Raw genomic sequence first — 20,961 nt, 5'->3', positions numbered from 1 at the left:
GTAGGACAACCCATCCAGAAGCAGGACACTTCTGATGTGTCACTTTGGTTTAAGGGTTCCCCAGAAGCCTAACTAAACTTTTCTACTAACTAACTGTACTGTGGTCTGGACTCTTGTCTCTGTATCCCTACTTTGCTCCTTCTCTTCTTCACAATGTTCAGAATTGCATCTCAGGTGGATGGCTCTCCTTGTCTGCTGTCCCTGCTCCCTGCCCCTGGAGGGAGCTCACTCTGATAAACTTACTGCACATCTAATCTAATCTTGGTTTCTGCCTCTCAGAGGACTTGAACTGAGGCAATATTTACGTAAAAACAGAACAACAAAAACCACATATTGCATGACTCCATTTGTATGAAATATCCAGAATAGGCAAGTCCATAGGGAGAGACATATTAGTAGTTTCCCCTGACTTGGTGGAGGAAGGAATGGGGAATGACTGCTTAATGGGAGGAGGTTTCCTTTTGGAATGAAATGTTCTAGAACTAGATAATGGTGATGCTTGAACAATACTGTGAATTTACTAAATGTTACTAATAGAAAATGGTATATATATTTTACAATATAGAAATGTATTACATTAAAAAGGGGGACTCATTTCTTTATTGTTGCTCATGGTGTGATATGTGAGATTCCATTATAGGGGTTTCTATAAGGGATTCTATGATAAATAAAATTGGAAAAATCTCAGTTTAATCAAATTAAATGGGTGTTTAGTTTTAAAACAAAACAACAAACAAAAGAAAAAGCTTGAGTGTTCCTATAGCTTCAATTTTTTATAAAAATTAATATATTGTTTGATAGTGAATTATAGTATATCAATTGTATCACAATTTTCAGATTTCTAGCAAATATATAATTATTTCTTCTACACACTAAGTCTTTTTTAATGTTATAATACCTATATTACAGACTGAGGGGTCAAAGTAGTTATTTTGTTTATTAGTAATATAGTTTTAGAAGTTGCCACCAGATGTGATACAAAAGCATGAATGCCTACTTTATGTAAAATGTGCAATCATTTCAAAGTAAATGATAGGCTATCTTTCAGGTTCATTTTATATTTCACTGTGGAATTTGCTAGAGGCTCCTCAAAAGATTTTATTACCAGCAACCAAGTCCCAGATGGCTTGGAGGCCTATGTTGGACAGAATATTTCTGAACATTTCTCAGGAAGAAAATCTGGTCTAACTGCTGATTCTGTTAGTAAAAATCGTTGTTATTTAGTATTTATTGAGCACATTTATGATGCTAACCTGCACATATTAGGCACCAATTCTCTTCTTTTCCACAACTGACAGTGCCTTCACTGTTCTGTTTTAAAGGCTCCTGTTTTCTGTAGGAATTCCATAAGGCAGTAACGTATTTAAAAAATACTTTGTTCATCTCCTTTGAAATGCTTTACTTATAGGCAGTTGTGATTATGAACATAAAGGTTAACCTGAGTATGATAATGTTCTTGTTACAATATCACTTTTAAGGTGCTCATTAAGGCCAAGTCATGCCAATTTTTTTCTTTATAGATGTTTCTAAATATCTGGTTTAGTTATGTCAATTGATTATTATCTAAAAATGAGCTTAGATGCAATTCTATACCCCAACTTAATTTATCTTGTGAGATGTGAAACTATCAGTTTTACACTAAGACAATTCCTATATTAGTCAGAATAATATAAGAATACTCGGTCTCATAAAGTAACCATTTCAAAAAATATTTCATTACATCATAATAACAGTTCACCTCTTTTATAATAAAAAATATCAAGAAATCTGTGAATTATTATGAAAAGAACAAACACACTGGTTTCCATAATTTCCTGAAATCCCAAATTCACTTTTGAAAGTTCAGTAATGTTTAAACTCATACAAATAAAAAAGATACAATGAGGGATATCAATGGAGGAAAGATTACAATATATTTTTGGAGACTTAAACATGATGCAAAAATGCTGATAGATGAAAGGAAACATATGCTTTCCAATGCATATGTGAAGGGGCTTAAGTAAGGAGGAATTTAAGAGAGAATTTGTTCTCAGAGAGGTTTGGGCCAACTGTGGTTGAGAATATAAAATGAAACTTACAGTTGGGGTTTAGTTGAAGATTGACATATATGACAGTCATCTACTTGCCCTAATCCCATGGCTATATTTAAAGTATCTTGAAATTTTTCAACAAAGACTCCACTAAAAAAACAAACAAACAAAAATCCATCCTCTAAAGAAACTGAAATTGAGCAATAATCTCTTCACGAAAGTAGAGAAAAATAATGTGGAAAATGGAGTTCAGGAGAGGGGGAGAGAGAGAGAGAAAGGAAGAGAGAGAGAGGGAGAGAGAGAGAGAGGAAATGTAACTGACACCTTGGGTACATCAGTGTGAATAGTTAAAATATATACAGCATCTTTACTGACTTATAATTTATATGCCATGCAAATACCCATCTAAGGTATATTATTTAATGGTTTTTAGTATATTTTAGACTTGTATAACCACCACCATGATCACTTTTAAACATTTTCAACATCCTAAAAAAAATTATACCTATTAACAGTACTCCAAATTTCCCCAATTCTCCAGCCCTAGGCAAGCATTAGGCTAATTTCTGTCTCTATAGATTTGATGTTGTGAACATTTTTTAAATAGTGGAGTCATACAATATGTGTCTTTGCTGACTGGCTTGTATTTCTTAGCATGTTTTCAAGGTTTATCTATGTTGTAACATTTATCAGTACTTCATTCCTTTTTATTGCTGAATAACATTTCATCATACACACACATACACATATATACACAATTTTGTGTGTGGTTACATGTTTTTGTCTCTCTTGAATATATATCTAGTAGAATTCCTACTTTCTCTATATTTAATATTTTGAGATACTGTAAGGCTGTTTCCCAAAGTGACTACATAGTTTTATATTACAACCAGAAACATATGGGAGTTGCCACTTATTCATGTCCTGAACAAAATTTGATATTTAATGTCTTTTCTTATATCAGTCATCTTAGTAGATGAGAGGTAGTATATATCATTGTGATTTTTATTTCCATTTCCCTTATCTTACCTAATAATAGACAAACATGTAAATTGACCATACCTCCACTACACCCACAGCCAATCAGAGTGAGTATGCAAATTAACCCAACAAAGATGGTGGTTAATTTGCATACGTAGGCGCCCAGCTGCCTGGGTTCCGGGAACTTTCTCAGCAACCAGGTCACTCCAAGGTAGGCCCCGTGTGGGTCCTGAGCAACCTGGGAAGGGCTTGAGCCAGGGGGCTCCTGGGCAGGGGTGGAGCCGGTGATCAGAGGGAGCTGGGGGCCCCTGCCCAGGCCCCAAGCCTTGGCCAGAGGCTTTTGGCCTGGGCAGGGGCAGAGCTGGTGATCAGAGGGAGCTAGGAGGCCCCTGCCCAGGCCCCAAGCCTCAGCCAGATGCTTGGGGCCTAGGCAGGCTCAGAGCTGGTGATCAGAGGGAGCTGGGGGGCATCTGCCCAGGCCCCAAGGATTTAGGCCTTGGCAGGGGTGGAGCCGGCAATCAGAGGGAGCTGGGGGGCCCCTGCCGAGGCCCCAAGCCTCAGCCAGAGGCTTTTGGCCTGGGCAGGGGCGGAGCCGGCGATCGGAGACAAGCGGCAATTGGTGTGAACTACAGAGGAAACACCTTTTCTGACCGATCATTGGCTAAGCTCCCTGTATGCCACTTGTAATATTCTTAGTAACTTGGGTATAAGAGTCCAAAAAGGTAATCTAGGGTTTTTCCATCACACTCCTGGAGAAAAAAGTGAAGGTCCGCTGCTTGAGGGCTAAGAAATGTCATATCCTGCCCTAGCCGGTTTGGTTTAGTGGATAATGCCTCAGCCTGCCAACCGCAGGGTCCGGGTTCAATTCTGATCAAGGGCATGTACCTAGGTTACAGACTCCTCCCTGGCTGGGGCCCAGGTCAGGGCTCATGCAGGAGGCAACCAATCAAAGTGTCCCTCTCACATTGATGTTTCTCTCTGTCTCTCCTTCTCTCTTCCACACTCTAAAAATCAATGGAAACATAACCTCAGGTGAGGATTAAAAAAAGAAAAAGAAAGAAATGTCATATCCTATGAAAGACATATCTTGAAAATGCCTAAAGAAAGTTGTCATGTTTTCATGGTGAAGGGACTGGAGTCCGTGTTGATGAAAACCCCTTGGTGGCTGGCAGTGGCTGCAGCAGGGGGGTGATGGGTCTGGTGCCTTCCTTGATCAGCCCGGTTGCCTCCCACAAAGGAAAGCTAGACTGTGGCTTAGACCCGCTCCACACAGGACATTTTTGAGGGTTCCCAGTATGTGAGAGGGGCCAGGCTGGGCTGAAAGAGCCCCCCACCCAGTGCACGAATTTCATGCACCAGGCCCCTAGTGGCTAATAATCTTGAACATATTCTCATGTTTTTATTGTCTACCCTTATATCTTTTTTGGAAAAACAAAGTCTCAGGTGCATTGTCAAATTTCAAATTCAGTTAATTATTGCATTTTAAGAGTTTTTTAAATATATTATAGATATAAGCCCCTTATATGCTGCATGATTTTCAAATATTTTCTCTCATTCTGTAGGTTGCATTTTTACTTTCACTTTCTTAACAGTGATCTTTAAACACAAAGTGTTTAATTTAGATGATATCCAATTTATCTGTTTGTTTTTGTCACTTGCGCTTTGGTGTGATGTGTAAGACTTTACCTAACCCAGGCATAAAGATTTGCTTCTATATTTTCCTCTGAACAATGTATGTGTTTAGCTTTATATTTACACTAAAGGCCCGGTGCACAAAATTCGTGCATGGAGGGGGGGGTGGTCCCTCAGCCCAGCCTGCACCCTCTCCAATCTGGGACCCCTCAAGAGATGTCCAACTGCCCATTTAGGCCTGATCCAGATCGGGCCTAAACGGGCAGTCGGACATCCCTCCCACAATCCAGGACTGCTGGCTCCCAACTGCTCGCCTGCCTGCCTTCTTGATTGCCCCTAACTCAGTGATGGGCAATCTTTTGAGCTTGGTGTGTCAAACTTCGCCAAAAAACTGAGCATAACTCGGGTAGTGTGTCACTTTGAGGAAAAAACTAACTCCAAGACTCTAGTCGCAAATGTTTCATCCTCAGGAGCAGCAAATGTTTCATCTTTGGCATGCGGCCGCGTGTCATCAGAAATGGCTACGTGTGTCAGTGCTGACACGTGTGTCATAGGTTCGCCATCACTGCCCTAACTGCTTCTGTCTGCCAACCAGATCAACCCCTAAACACTCCCCTGCCAGCCTGATTGATGCCTAACTGCTCCCCTGCCAGCCTGTTTTCCCCTAACTGCCCTCCACTGCAGGCCAGGTCACCCCTAACTGCCCTACCCTGCAGGCTTGATTGCCCCCAACTGCCCTCCCTTGCAGGCCTGGTCCCTCCCAATTCCCCTTCCCTGCTGGCCATCTTGTGGTGGCAATCTTGTGTCCACATATGGGGCAGGATCTTTGACCACCTGGGGGCAGCCATCTTGTGTGTTAGAGTGATGGTCAATTTGCATATTACTCTTTTATTAGGTAGGATAGAGCACTGGTGCATGGTTGGGAGCCAACTTGTTTGCCCTGAAGGGTGTCCCAGATCAGGGTGGGGGTTCCCTTGGGGCATGGGGTGGCCTGGATGAGGGGCCTGTGGTGGTTTACAGGCTGGCCACACCCCCCAGCAACCCAAACAGAGGCCCTGGTATCTGGGATTTATCTATCTTCTACAATTGAAACTTTGTAGCCTGGAGCAAAGCCAAGCCTCCTGCTTGCTCCATGGTGGCAACCATTTCTGTAGGTATTTATTTATCTTCTATAATTGAAACTTTGTAGCCTTAAGTGGAGACTGGGCTGGCCAAGGTGTGTGGAAAGCTTGGCTTCCTCCATCGCCGGGGAAACCCAAGCCACCCTCCTGCTTGCTCAGTGGCCACAGCCAATTTGGTTGGGGTTAATTTGCATACTCACTCCTGATTGGCTGGTTGGCATGGCTGATGGGCGTGGCTTGTGGGTGTAGCAGAGTGATGGTTAATTTGCATATTACTCTTTTATTAGATAGGATCATGATTCATTCTGAGATAGTTTTTGTGTGTGTTGTAAAGTGGGAGCCCAATCTCAGTCTTATGCATATGGATATCCACTTGTCCCAGCACTATTTGTTAAAAAAACCATTCTTCCTTCATTGCATTATCCTGGCATGCTTGTCAAAAATAAGTTTTCTATTAATATATGCATTTATTTCTAGAATCTCTATCTCATTCCATTCAATAATATTTCTATCCTTATAGCACCATCACACTCTCTTAATTACTGTAACTTTGTAGTAAAATTGACTTTGGGATGTGTGAGTTTTCCAAATTTGTTCTTTTTTTTTTTTTTAGAACAAAATTTTGGGTCCCTACTATTTCCATATGAATTTTAGGATCAGCCTGCCATTTCTGCAGAGAATCCAGTTGGAATTTTGATAAGGAATGCATTGAATCTGTAGATCAATGTAGAAAGTATGGTCATCCTGACAACATTAAGTATACTGATCCATTAACATGTGAGGTTTATCATTTAGTAGGTCTTCTCTAAATTCTTCCAACAATATACTGTACTATTCAACATGCAGGTTTTGCACTTCTTTTTTTATATTTATTCCTAAGTATTTTATTCTTTTGCTGCTATTATAAATGGAATTTATTTTTAATTTTATTTCTGGATTATCCCTTGCTAGTATATAGAAAAACAATTACTTTTTAAACTTTGATCATATAGCTGTAAACTTGCTGAACTTATTGGTTCTAGAAAATTTTAGTGAAATTTTCTATACACAGATTATAATATCTGCAAACAGAGATTATTTTACTTATTTCTTTCCCATTTGGATGTTTTTGTTTCTATTTCTTAAGCAATTTACCTGGCTAGATATTCCAATACAATGCTATGAGAAGTAGTAAAAATGGACATTCTTCTTTTGTCTCTTGTGGTAGGTAGAAAGCATTAATTTTATGATGTTATTTCTAAGTTTTCTATAGCTTCCTTATGTAGTGTTGAGGAAATTTCCCTTTATATTTATTATTATTTTTATTTTTAAAAAAATATATTTTTATTGATTTTTTTACAGAGAGGAAGGGAGAGAGATAGAGAGCTAGAAACATCGATGAGAGAGAAACATCAACCAGCTGCCTCCTGCACACCCCCTACCGGGGATGTGCCCGCAACCAATGTACATGCCCTTGACCGGAATTGAACCTGGGACCTTTCAGTCTACAGACCGATGCTCTATCCAATGAGCCAAACTGGTTTTGGCAATATTTATTTTAATGAGTGTTTTCATCATAAAGGGATATTTTATTGTGTAAAGTACTGGCCTTATACACTAAATTGAAAACTAGTCCTTCATTTAATTTTTGGAAGTTATTAACTTAGTATTTGCTATATAAGGTTTATTCAGATTTTTATTTCTTCTTGAGTCAGTTTTATTAGTTTGTGGCTTTAAAGGAATCTATCCATTTTATTATGTTATATATAACTTTTGGTAATTTAACTCTTCATGTTATTCTGTTATAATGTTTTAAAATTTCTATAATATTTGTAATAGTGTCACCTCATCCATCCATGATTCTAATAATCTAGTATACTCTCTTATTTTTATTGGTGAATCAAGCTAGATTTCTATAAAATTGTTTGATCTTTTTAAAACACAATGTTTGTTTTAGTTGATTTTTCTATTGCTTTTTAAAAATTACTTATTTTAGGTTATTCTTTTTTGTTGTTATTGTTAAACCTCACCCAAGGATATTTTTCCATTGATTTCTAGAGAGAGTGGAAAAGAGGGGGAAAGACAGAGAAACATTGACATGAGAGAGACAGATCGATTGGTTGTCTCCCACACACTCCCTGACTCAAAGGCTGGGGATCAAGTTTGCAACTAAGGTATGTGCCCTTGACAGGAATTGAACCCGTAACCCTTCACTCTGTGGGCCTATGCTGTAACCATTGAGCAAAACTGGCTAGGGAAGTTTTATTTAACTCATTTCTTATCTTTATTATGCCCTCCCTTCTATCTGCTTTACTTTTAATTTGTTCTTCTTTTACCAGTTCCTTAAGTTGAAGAGGAAGATAATAATTTGTGATATATCTCATTTTTTTAAATATAAATATTTACAGGCATAAACATCCTTCTAATCACTTAAGCAATTTTTCATTTTTTGTACATATTATATTGATTTTCACTCACTCTAATTCCCCTGTTATTTCTTGTTTGGTATTTTAATTTTTACATAATTATAAATTTCTCAATTAAAAATGTACATATGGAGAGAAAAGATGGCGGCGGAATAGACGGATGTGTCCTGAGCCTTATCCCGGAGCAGGTAGAGTGAGCAGCTGAAACGAGTAGAATTCAGCCCAAATTTTGTGAGGAGATGCAGCTGGTGAAATAGTTTGCACCCGGGAAGGCCAGAGGTCCCCTGGATAAAGGTAAATCAAGGATCTAGGCAGGAGAATCTTCCGAGCCTCTGTGGCCAGAGGGTCAGGTGGAATCTACAGGGTGCTGGGCCGAGTCCCTGAGGACAGGCAAAGCATCCGTCTGTGAGAAAACAAAAAGGGACCACGGGACTGCGGGAGGTAGGGGATTTTGGACCTTGGAGTCTAGATTTTGGGTCTGAGCTCAGAGGCAGCTCTGAAAGGCTGACCAGACCGTGCAGTGCCAGCAAGAGAGGAGCTCGCGGGGACACGGTCCCTCCTCGCACTGGGGCCTGTGCCTTTCCCCACTGAACCTGGTTCATGGGACCTTTCGGATACAGACACTTACCCGTGGATGAGGTGCGGGAGAAGGTGTGGGCTTGTGGAATCTGGGGAGAGTAGGTGGCGGTCCAGGGGAGGTGGTGGAGGGTCTAGTGCTGAGTCACATCTAAGCCCTGGTCGCCATTTTCTCCTGAGAGGTGGCCCCTCCCTCCAGTCTCCAGGCAACCACTATAGCCACACCCAGATCACACCTTGAGTAATACAAGGAATCTGAATACTCCCTGAGGACATAGGACAGGCCTAAAGAGTAATCTTTAGCCCCAGCAACTGGAAACTGACAAACAGTATAGTACAGATGAATGGAATCATAAGCCAGCCAAAGGAAGATACTCCACTTTTTTTCACTTTTATTTTTATTACCCCTTTTTTCTTTCTTTTTCTTTTCTTTTTCTTCTTTCTTTCTTTCTTTCTTTCTTTCTTTCTTCTTTCTTTCTTTTCTTCTTTCTTTCTTTCTTTCTTTCTTTCTTTCTTTTTTCTTTCTTCTTTTCTTCTTTGTTTTACTGTTTTGGTTTGTTGCATTTTTTTATTTCTCTTTGAATTATTTTTCATCACTATTTTTTATTTGCTATTTTTAATTTTTTATACCATTTTTGAAATCAATATTTTTGTAAATTTATTATTTTTTCTTCTCATTCTCTTTTGTCTCATCCACTTATTCCCTTTCTACTTCCTCAATACTAAATTGAGGTCCTCCCCATATTCACCCAATTCTTAATCTTATTTTCACTATATAAGCTCAGCCTCTACAAATTCTGCCCCAATCCTTTTATTCCTTTGTCTTTTATCCCATATCTTTTTCTCTCTCTTCCATAGCATTTGTGCTCTCTTTTCTCTGCCCTATCTCTCTTTTCTCAGGTGGTCACTTATATTGGGGTTATTGGTGTCGTGAGTACATTTGTGCTTAGTTCCCTCAGTGTTGTGTCTTGTTGAGGTGAATTTTATCCGGTCAGGCCAAGGGCCTTGAGAGCAAGCCACATAACCAGACACCTTGAGAGGAAACTCCATCCACGAAAGGGTCAACAACACCCCAGACCTAACTACAGAGGCAGGAAGGATGCGGCAGTGAGGAAAAGAGCATAAGTGAGTGAGGGAGTAAAAGAGGAGTGTGTGGTCAGGTGGGGTATGTGTGTGAGTGAGTGAGGCACAGTTAGATCCCACAGGACCTTCAGGGGCAGGCTAATCAGGCTCGCCTAACTAGGCAGCTTCTGCTACCATTGCAAACAGTACCGGGAGGCCAGCTTGTCCTTAGAGGCCTAGCCTTTTTGAAGGGGAGAGCTGCTGTAACTGGGTTCCCAGCCTCAATTCCACCCAGAGTGCCCTCAGATAACACCTGGGACTCTACAGCCACCCCTGCCAGGGATGGCTGTAGAGTAGGATTGGGCCTAAACAGGCAGTCACACATCCTTCTCACAATCCAGGACTGCTGGCTCCCAACCGCTTGCCTGCCTGCCTTACTGATTGCCCCTAACTGCTTCGGCCTGCCAGCCTGATCACCCCCTAACCACTCCCCTGCCAGCCTGATTGATGCCTAACTGCTCCCCTGCCAGCCTGTTTGCCCCTAACTGCCCTCCCCTACAGGCATGGTCATCCATAACTGCCCTCCTCTGCAGACCTGGGTCCCCCCCCCCAACTGCACTCCCCTGCAGGCCTGGTCCCTCACAACTGCCCTTCCCTGCAGGCTTGATCACCCCCAACTGCCTTCCCTTGCAGGCATGGTCCCTCCCAACTGCCTTTCCTTGCTGGCCTGATCACCCACAACTGCCCTCCCTTGCAGACCTGGTCCCTCCCAACTGCCCTCCCCTGATGGCCACCTTGTGGTGGCCATCTTGTGTCCACATGGGGCATCCATCTTTGACCACATGGGGGCAGTCATCTTGTGTGTTGGAGTGATGGTCAATTTGCATATTACTCTTTTATTAGATAGGATACAGGCCTGGTGCATGGGTGGGGGACAGCTGGTTTGCCCTGAAGGGTGTCCCGGATCAGGGTGGGGGTTGCCTTGGGGCATGGGGTAGCCTAGGCAAAGGGCCTGTGGTGGTTGGCAGACCATCCACAGCCCCCGGTGACCCAAGCAGAGACCCTGATATCTGGGATTTATTTATCTTCTATAATTGAAACTTTGTAGCCTTGAGCAGAGCCAAGCCTCCTGCTCTCTCCAGCTCTGTGGCCACAGCCATTTTTGTTGGGATTTATTTATCTTCTATAATTGAAACTTTATAGCCTTGAGCGGAGGCCAAGGCAGGCCAGGGCTTCGGAAGCTTGGCTTCCTCCATTGCCAGGGGCAACTCAAGCCTCCTGCTCTCTCCAGCTCCATGGCTGCCACCAATTTTGTTGGGATTTATTTATCTTCTATAATTGAAACTTTGTAGCCTTGAGTGGAGTCCAGGGCTGGCCAGGGTGTGCGGGAAACTTGGCTTCCTCCATTGCTGGGGAAACCCAAGCCTCCTGCTTGCTCCGTGGCCGCGGCCATCTTGGTTGGGTTAATTTGCATACTCGCTCCTGTTGGCTGGTGGGTGTGGCTTGTGGGTGTAGTGGAGGTACGGTCAATTTGCATATTACTCTTTTATTAGATAGGATAGTTATCTAGCTATCCATTTACTATGCTATACTCTATAGATCTACCTTGGAGACCTACTATACTGAGACCTTTTGGAGAGAAAAATGTCATGTATCTTTTTTAGAGAAAATATGAGCAGAGAAAAATGAGCATTCATAAGAATCTTTCAGTTACAACAGTACTCAGAATATGTAATGAATTCCTACTGCTCATTTCCAGAACATGAAGACTTCAGGACCAGGGCTGTCAGTACATCATACTTACCTGTAAGGCACCAAGAGAGTTTGTGAAGTTACACAGATTTTTTTTTTTCCTCACTGAAACAATTCTAATGGTTTTGAACAAATTTATGAGATGCTTTCTTCAAATAAAATATGGTTTTGAGGGGTGAGTGAGATCATTGATAAAGAGGTTTGAAGGCACCAAAACAAAACAAGCATTTTATAAATACTAATTGTTATTTGTGCATTTATAATAAAGGGCTTAGATATTGATACCTTCAAGACTCATGGGTGGTACCTGAATATACTTTCAAAAGTCCAGAAAGTTTTATCTAAAAGACATTTTTAGAGATCTTCAAGTACCAACTAAATGGTAATTGATAGTCACCACTAACAGAGAGAGATCATTGCAACACTTGATTAACTTTGCTAAATAGGAAGATTTATCCTTGATAAGAGAAGTTGTCAGAGGGGAAAAAAAAGGAAGTCAGAAGGAAACACTTTAAACATTTGTCATTTCAAAGTAATATTAGTGCTGACTACTAGTATTTCTACTAGTATTATGAATGGAAGGACCCATAGGAGTGGCAGATAAGTACAGTTATAGGAAATTTGATTGCTTAGAGACTTTATGTGTCATACACTGTTAAGAAAAAGAAGGAAGATAAGGATGAGAAGAAAAAGTGAGAGGAGGAGTCATTTTGAGGAATAGGCACAGACACATGAAGAAACTAAGAATTCATAGAAGGATTTTGTATTGGTGGCAGCCAATGCAATTTGTTTTTATTCCATTTAAAGGTCAAGCTTGGCACTTTCCCATATTTAGTGAACTCTAAATTAGAAGAATCAATTTGAAGCTAAAACTTTTTCTCCAAGCATCATCCAAGGTTAGTTGTTGTGTAGGACAGGGTGCTCACTCATTTGCCATCAATTGAAATCTTGGCATACAATGAACAAAAGATTAGGCACTGCTATTTCTACCTATTTCCTACTATGAGAATTAGTGGTAATGAAATAAGTATCATTTAACTTTAGAAAATGTTTCCCTTTTTTCTATAGGAATAAAAGTCTTGCTTGTGAAAAATTTCAGTTTTAAATTTTGAGTTACTATGGTAATTTTATATCTTCTTACAGTTTTAAATTAATTTTAGTTTAAAATTGACATGAAGTAATTTAAAGAAGGATTTTAAAACTGATTACATTACAAAGAGTGTTTCAAATTTCACACCCTTTTAAGGCTCATGTAAAATGTATAAGGGGCAACTGGATATTTTTAGTATTCAAATGAATTGATTTCTTTTTACCTATATTCATTATTTTTTAACTTTAACTTTTTATATATATTCAATAAAGTTTATTTAAGCATGCTAGTATCATGTGAACATATAAGTACATACCATTTTTATTAAAACAAAACAATATATATATGACATATTACTTTATCAAATTGTCTCACTATATTACCCTCTCTTTACAATAATCATCCTCTATATGCATTTTTCAATTTATATGTGAGGTAAGTGTTCCTATGCAAAAATATGTATGCATTAACATTTCTGTTTGTCTGCAAACCCGCTTCAATTAGTAATCACTTATTAGAAATATTAGGTAGTTCACTAGTCACATTTTAACTTCTATAGAGGGTAAGGTAAAAGTAGGCTTACAGTTGTATGTGAAACAGAGTTTATTTTTATATTATTATTAATTATGTATTATTCTCCATACAAACAATTATAAACCTACTTTTACCCCACCCTGTACATATACATAAACATTTTCAAAAATAATACTATAAAGTAGTGCTTAAAAGTTTGTAAGTCATTGCCCCAAATATTTCTGTGTGATTAAACTAATTATTATATGAAAGTTTGCATGTAAATATATGTGAGGTACATCTGAGTGTTTAAAGTTTTAAAAATTGTTTCATCAGAGGCAATCTGGCTAAGAAGTCACAAAGTAGGTGTGGGACAGGAAACCACGATTTTCAACTCATAGTATAACATTTTCTTGTCTTTCCAATAGTGCCTTTCAGAAATATTTTAGCCCTATAACTATCTTTTTAAAAAATATATATTTTATTGATTATTTTACAGAGAGGAAGGGAGAGGGAGAGAGAGTCAGAAACATCAATGAGAGAGAAACATCGATCAGCTGCTTCCTGCACACTCCCTACTGGGTATGTGCCTGCAACCAATGTACATGCCCTTGACCAGAATTGAACCTGGGACCCTTGAGTCTGCAGGCTGATGCTCTATCCACTGAGCCAAACTGGCCAGGGCTATAACTATCTTTTAAAAAGAACACTAACACGAGAGGCTAATAAAATTAGAACTATTCTAGCTAAAATTAGAATAACCTATTATTCCACTTATTCTTTCCACATATCCATACACTCTTGTGGTATCTGGAGATACCTTTTGCTCCTTGGAGAACTTTCAAAACATTTTATCGCACCCAGTTGACAATTCAAGAAGGGTGGGTTTTCAATTGATGTTGATCATAAATGTAATATATTTAAAATTGTAATACTTATAATTAGCACACATATGCAAGTGGATTCATAAATCAGAAATCTTTTCAGAAGTAGATAACAAAAAGTAAGACATTGCTTTAAGAGAATAGAGGATTATTACTTACTTAATATAATAGGAGAATTGAAGGTAGGTAGCTACTGATTTTGTTCAGTAGCCCAAGATTGGAGATGACTTCCTTACCTGTTTCTCATGGTCACAAAACTATCCTTGAAACTTCAAGTTTTGTAAACCATCATTTAGAAAGAAAGAAACTTCCTTTATCAGAAAAACCCCTTTCCCAAATGCCCTCCAGTAACCTTTCACTTACATCTATTAATAAATAAAGTTAACTGAGTAAATTTGAAATCTAATTGTCTTTGTTAAATGACTCATTATTCAGGCAGCATCTCATCTAGCAAGCAGAGAGATACTCTGAAGAGTTATACAAGATGGAAGGCTTTTCTAGAAAGAAGGGCAGGACAAAGACGTCATCAACAAGAAAAAAGTAAAAGTTCATTGGAGGAAAGTAAGAGTTCAGATGACAATGGATTCTGATTGGCTGAGCTGTGGGATTTAAATTGGCTGGGTTCAGTGCTAGGCATTCTGGGGTAGGAGTGCAAGGTACTGTTGGGGTTTGTAATTGACCTCTCCCTGTTTGGAGTAATTTACTTCAAATGATAAAGTGTGAGAGCCCTCTCTACAGATCTTCCTATCTCCAAATTTAGTTGAGACTTCCATTATTAATTTTTTAAAATTTATCTTTATTGTTGAGAGTATTACATATGTCCCTGTCTCCCCATTGACCTTTCTAGCCCATACCACCCCCATGCAGGCCTTCACCACAAGATGTCTATTATTAATTTTAATACACCACTTAACTCCTATATGCTTTATATGGCAACTGTTAACTGAAAATGGTACTTGACAACAGACATACTTAACTTTTTCAGTCCTGTAATGGAGATAAGAAAGGGATGAGAAAATTGAAATATGGGGTTTAACCATGATAAGCATACAATATTGTCTTACACAGTGGTATTCAAAACTGAAGTAGAACTTGCTAGATAATATACAGACTTTTTCACTTGAAAATAATTTATTTTTTTTCTTCTAGTCTTATAGTAGTAAGGATGTTATTGGTGATTTCATTCCTATATTAATTAAAAATTACTAAGATTTCTTAAAATAAACTTTAAAACCTCAGAATCTTAATTTAATAGGTTATTTATTTTTGTTTCTTATTTATTTACTAAAGGCCCGGTGCACGAAATTCATGCACGGGGGGGCCCTCAGCCCAACCTGCACCCTCTACAATCCAGGAGCTCTCAGGGGATGTCCTACTGATGGCTTAGGTCCACTCCCCGTGGTTCTCTGCTCTCTGCAGGCCTGGAGGTTTCGCTGCAGCCATGGAGATGAAGCCCCCATGCCCTGCTCTCCGCTTTCTGCCGGCCTCCCCATGCGCCATGTGAAGGAAACCCCAATGCCCTGCAGTGTGCTCTGTCTGCCAGGCCTGGGGGCTTTGAGGACACTGACACACTAAGGAAGTCCCCATGCCCTGCTGTCTGGGCACTGTTTGCAGGGCCTAGGGCTTCCCCGCTGCTGCGGAAGGGGCCATGCCCTGCTGTCTGGGCACTGTCTGCAGGGCCTGGGGCTTCCCCACTGCCAGGGAAGCCTCCATGCCCTGCTCTCTGGACTCTGTTTGCAGGGCCTGGGGCTTCCTCACTGCCGCGGAAGCCACCATGCCCTGCTGTCCTGGCTCTGACTGCTGTGTCTGGGGGTGGATCAAAAACCCCTCCGGAGGTGGATCCAGCTTCACTGCTCCTGCCGACAGGCTGGACACTCCAGCAGCAGAGCGGAACAGACTGGGCGCCGCCATCTTGATCTTCTCAACAACAGCCGGATAGGCCAACCTGGGTCAGCCCCCAAGGCTTCTGCCAGCCCAATCGTGGACGTAGTGGAGTGATGCTTATTTGCATAGTACCCTTTTATTAGGTAGGATTTATTCATTTTTTTTTATTGAGGTATTATATGTGTACATATCTTACCATTGTCCCCCCCACCCCAAACCCATACATGCCCTCACCGCCTAGAGTTTTGCGTCCATTGGTTATGCTTATATGCATGCATACAAGTCCTTCAGTTGATCTCTTATCTCCCCCACCGCTCCTTAACCATACCCTATAATTTGACAGTCTGTTTGATGCTTTACTGTCTCTGTATCTATATTTTTGTTCATCAGTTTATAATGTTCTTTATTTTCCATAAATGAGTGAGATCATGTAATATTTTTCTTTCATTGACTGGCTTATTTCACTTAGCATAATGTTCTCCAATTCCATCCAGGTTGCTGCAAATGATGAGAATTCCTCCTTTTTTATGGCAGCATAGTATTCCATTGTGCAGATGTACCATAGTTCTCTGATCCAGTCATCTGCTGATGGGCACCTAGGCTGTTTCCAAATCTTAGCTATTGTAAATTGTGCGCTATAAACATAGGGGTGCATATATCCTTACTGATTGGTGTTTCTAGTTTCTTCAATATAATCCCAGGAGTGGGATTCCTGGGTCAAATGGGAGTTCCATTTTCAGTTTTTTGAGGAAACTCCATACTGTTCTCCACAGTGGCTGCACCAGTCTGCATTCCCACCAGCAGTGCACGAGGGTTCCTTTTTCTCCGCATCCTCGCCAACACTTGTCGTTTGTTGATTTGTTGATGATAGCCATTCTGACAGGTGTGAGATGGTACCGCTTTGGCGTTTTGACTTGCATCTCTCAGATAATTAGTGACTTTGAGCATGTTTTCATGTGTCTCTTGGCCTTCCTTCTGACTTCTTTTGAAAAGATTCTATTTAGGTCTGTTGCCCATTTTTTTATTGGATCATTTATCTTCCTTTTATTAAGTTGTATAAACTGCCTTTAGATGTTGGAGATTAAACCTTTACCAGTGATAGCATTTGCAAATATGTTCTCCCATAGAGTGGGCTTTCTTGTTGTTTTGTTGATGGTTTCTTTTGCTGTAAAAAAGCTTTTTATTTTGATGTAGTCCCATTTGTTAATTTTCTCTTTAGCTTCCATTGCCCTAGGGGCAGTGTCAGTGAAGAAGTTCTTTTGGCATATGTCTGAGATTTTGTTGCTTGTGGATTCCTCTAGTATTTTTATGGTTTCCCGTCTTATGTTTAAGTCCTGTATCCATTTTGAGTTTATTTTTGTGTATGGTGTAAGTTGGTGATCTAGTTTCATTTTTTTGCATGTATCTGTCCAATTTTCCCAACACCATTTATTGAAAAGACTGTCTTGACTCCATTGTATGTTCATGCCTCCTTTGTCAAATATTAATTGAGCATGGTGGTTTGGGTCAATATCTGGATTCTCTATTCTGTTCCATTGATCTATATGTCTGTCCTTGTGCCAGTACCAGGCTGTTGTGAGAACAGTGGCTTTGTAATACAGCTTGAGGTCTGGTATTGAGATCCCTCCTACTTTATTCTTCTTTCTCAGGCTTGCTGTGGCTATTTGGGGCTTTTTTTTATTCCAGATGAATTTTTGGAGAGTTCTTTCTAGGTCTGTGAAATATGCCATTGGTATTTTAATGGGGAGTGCATTGAATCTATAGATTGCTTTGGGTAGTATGGACATTTTAATGATGTTGAGTCTACCAATCCATGAACATGGTATGTTCTTCCATCTGTTTACATCTTCCTCTATCTCTTTTTTCAGTGTCCTGTAGTTTTCCGTGTATAGTTCTTTTACCTCAGTTAAGTTTATTCCTAGGTATCTTAGTTTTTTTGGTGTGATGGTAAATGGGATTGCTTTTTTAGTCTCTCTTTCTGTAAGTTCACTATTGGTGTATAGAAATGCCATAAATTTCTTGGCATTAATTTTGTATCCTGCTACATTGCCGAATTCATTTATTAAGTCTATTAATTTTTTGATGGAGTCTTTTGGTTTTTTTATGTACAATATCATGTCATCTGCAAATAAGGGCAGCTTTACTTCTTCTTTTCCAATTTGGATGCCTTTTATTTCTTCTTCTTGTCTAATTGCAATAGCTAATACTTCCAGTACTATGTCAAACAGGAGTGGTGAGAGTGGGCATCCCTGTCTTGTTCCTGTTTTTAGGGGAAATGGTTTTAGTTTTTGCCCATTGAGTATGATGTTTTCTATGGGTTCATCATATATAGCTGTTATTATGTTGAGGTATGATCCTTCTATTCCCACCTTGTTGAGAGTTTTTATCAAGAAAGGGTGTTGGATTTTGTCAAATGCTTTTGCTGCATCTATTGATATGACTATGTGATTTTTATCTCTCAATTTGTTTATGTGATGTATCACGTTTATTGATTTGCGGATATTGTACCATCCTTGCATTCCTGGGATAAATCCTACTTGGTCATGGTGTATGATCTTTCTGATGTAATGCTGGAGCCGATTTGTTAGAATTTTGTTGAGGATTTTGGCATTTATGTTCATGAGGGATATTGGTCTGTAATTCTCTTTCATTGTGTTGTCTTTATCTGGTTTTGGTATTAGGGTGATGCTGGCTTCATAGAAGGAGCCTGGAAGTGTTCATTCCTCTTGAATTTTTTGGAATAGTCTGAGGAGGATAGGTTTTAGTTCTTCCTTGAATGTTTGGTAAAACTCTCCAGTGAAGCCACCTGGCCCCGGGCTTTTGTTTGCCAGAAGCTTTTTGATGACTGATTCAATTTCTTCCATAGTTACTGGCATGTTGAGCTGTTTAGATTCTTCCTGATTGAGTTTTGGAGGGTTATATTTTTCTAGGAATATGTCCATTTCCTCCAGGTTATCCAGTTTGTTGGAATAGAGTTGTTCATAGTATTTTGTAACAATCCTTTGTATTTTGGCGGGGTCTGTTGTTATTTCACCTCTTTCATTTCTGATTTTGTTTATTTGGGTCCTCTCTCTTTGCTTCTTGGTGAGCCTGGCTAGAGGTTCATCAATCTTGTTTATCCTTTCAAAGAACCAGCTCTTGGTTTTGTTGATCTTTTTTATTGTTTCTTTGGTCTCTATGTCGTTTATCTCTGCTCTGATCTTTATTATTTCCTTCCTTCTGCTTAAACTGGGCTTATCTTGTTGCTCTCTCTCTAACTCTTTGAGTTGTTGGGTTAGGTAATTTATTACCATTGTTTCTTGTTTTTTGCAGTAGGCTTGTAGAGCTATGAACTTCCCTCTCAGGACTGCTTTCGCTGTGTCCCATAGATTTTGGATTGTTGTGTTTTCATTGTCACTTGTTGCCATGATGTTTTCTATTTCTTCCTTGATGTCTCTGGTAACCCAGTCATTGTTTAATAGCATGCTGTTTAGTCTCCAAGTGTTTAATTTCTTTGGGTTGTTTTTATTGTAGTTGATTTCCAGTTTTATGCCACTGTGATCTGAGAAGATACTTGATATGATTTCCATCTTCTTGAATTTGGAGAGACTTTGCCTATTTCCTAACATATGGTATATCTTTGAAAATGACCCATGTGCACTTGAGAAGAATGTATATTCTGTGGCTTTGGGGTGAAATGTTCTGAAGATGTCAATTAATTCCATCTGTTCTAGTGAGTCATTTAGGATTGATGTTTCTTTGCTGATTTTTTGTTTAGAGGATTTGTCCAATCGTGATAGCGGGATATTAAAGTGTCCTGCTATGATTGTATTGCTGTCAACCTCTCCTTAGATATCTTCCACGTGTTTTTTTATGTATTTTGGTGCTCCTGTATTGGGTGCATATATGTTTACCAGAGTTATTTCTTTTTGTTGGATTGCTCCCTTTAGTATTATGAAGTGGCCTTCATTATCTCTTGTTATGTCCTTCACTTTGAGATCTAATTTGTCAGATATAAGTATTGCTACCCCAGCTTTTTTTTCATTTCCATTCGCCTGGAAAACCTTTTTCCATCCCATCACTCTCAGTCTGTATACATCTTTTTTTCTGAGGTGGGTTTCCTGTAGACACAAGATACATGGGTTTTGTTTTCTTATCCAATCTGTTACCCTGTGTCTTTTGATTGGGGCATTCAATCCATTTACATTTAAAGTTATTATTGATATGTACTTATTTGTCGTCATTTTTATTCTATACCCCTGTGTTCCTTCTTTGCTTCCTATTTCTTTTTTTTTACAGCAGACCCGTTAGCATTTCTTGCATTGCTGGTTTGGTGGTGATAAACTCCCTTAGTCCTTTTTTGTCTGTGAAGCTCCTGATTTCACCTTCAATTTTGATTGATAGACTTGCTGGGTACAATAATCTTGGATTGAGACCCTTTCTTTGCATGACTTTGTATATTTCATTTCATTCCCTTCTGGCCTAATGAGTTTCTGTTGAGAAATCAGTTGCTAGTCTGATGGGAGTTCCTTTGTATGTAATTTTCTGTCTCTCTCTGGCCACTTTTAAGATTCTTATTTTGTCGTTGGTGTTTGCCAATTTAATTATAATGTGCCTTGGAGTCAGCCTTTTGGGGTTCATTTTGCTTGGGACTCTGTGAGCTTCTTGGATTTGTGTGGGTTTTTTCTTCCCTATATCAGGGAAGTTTTCTGTTATTATTTTTTCAAACAGGTTTTCTATTCCTTGCTCAGTTTCCTTTCCTTCTGGAACCCCTATTATTTGGATGTTGTTTTGTTTCGTGCTGTCCCGAAGTTCCCTTAGGCTCTCCTCCTGCTTTCTATTTTTTTTTTCTAGAAGCTGTTCTACTTGGGTATTTTTTTCCATCTTGTCTTCTAGTTCACTTATGTGGTCCTCTGCTTCTTCTAGTCTACTCTTGATGCTTTCTATTGAGTTCTTTACAGCAGTGATGTCATTTTTCATTTCTTCTTGGTTCTTCTTCATTTCCTCTTGGTTCTTACTCATATTGTTGAATTTGTCTTCCATTCTTTTCAG

The sequence above is a fragment of the Eptesicus fuscus genome, chromosome 3 (assembly GCF_027574615.1).
Source record: "Eptesicus fuscus isolate TK198812 chromosome 3, DD_ASM_mEF_20220401, whole genome shotgun sequence".
In the NCBI taxonomy this organism is placed as follows: Eukaryota; Metazoa; Chordata; class Mammalia; order Chiroptera; family Vespertilionidae; genus Eptesicus; species Eptesicus fuscus.
Note: the sequence above shows the minus strand (reverse complement) of the source record.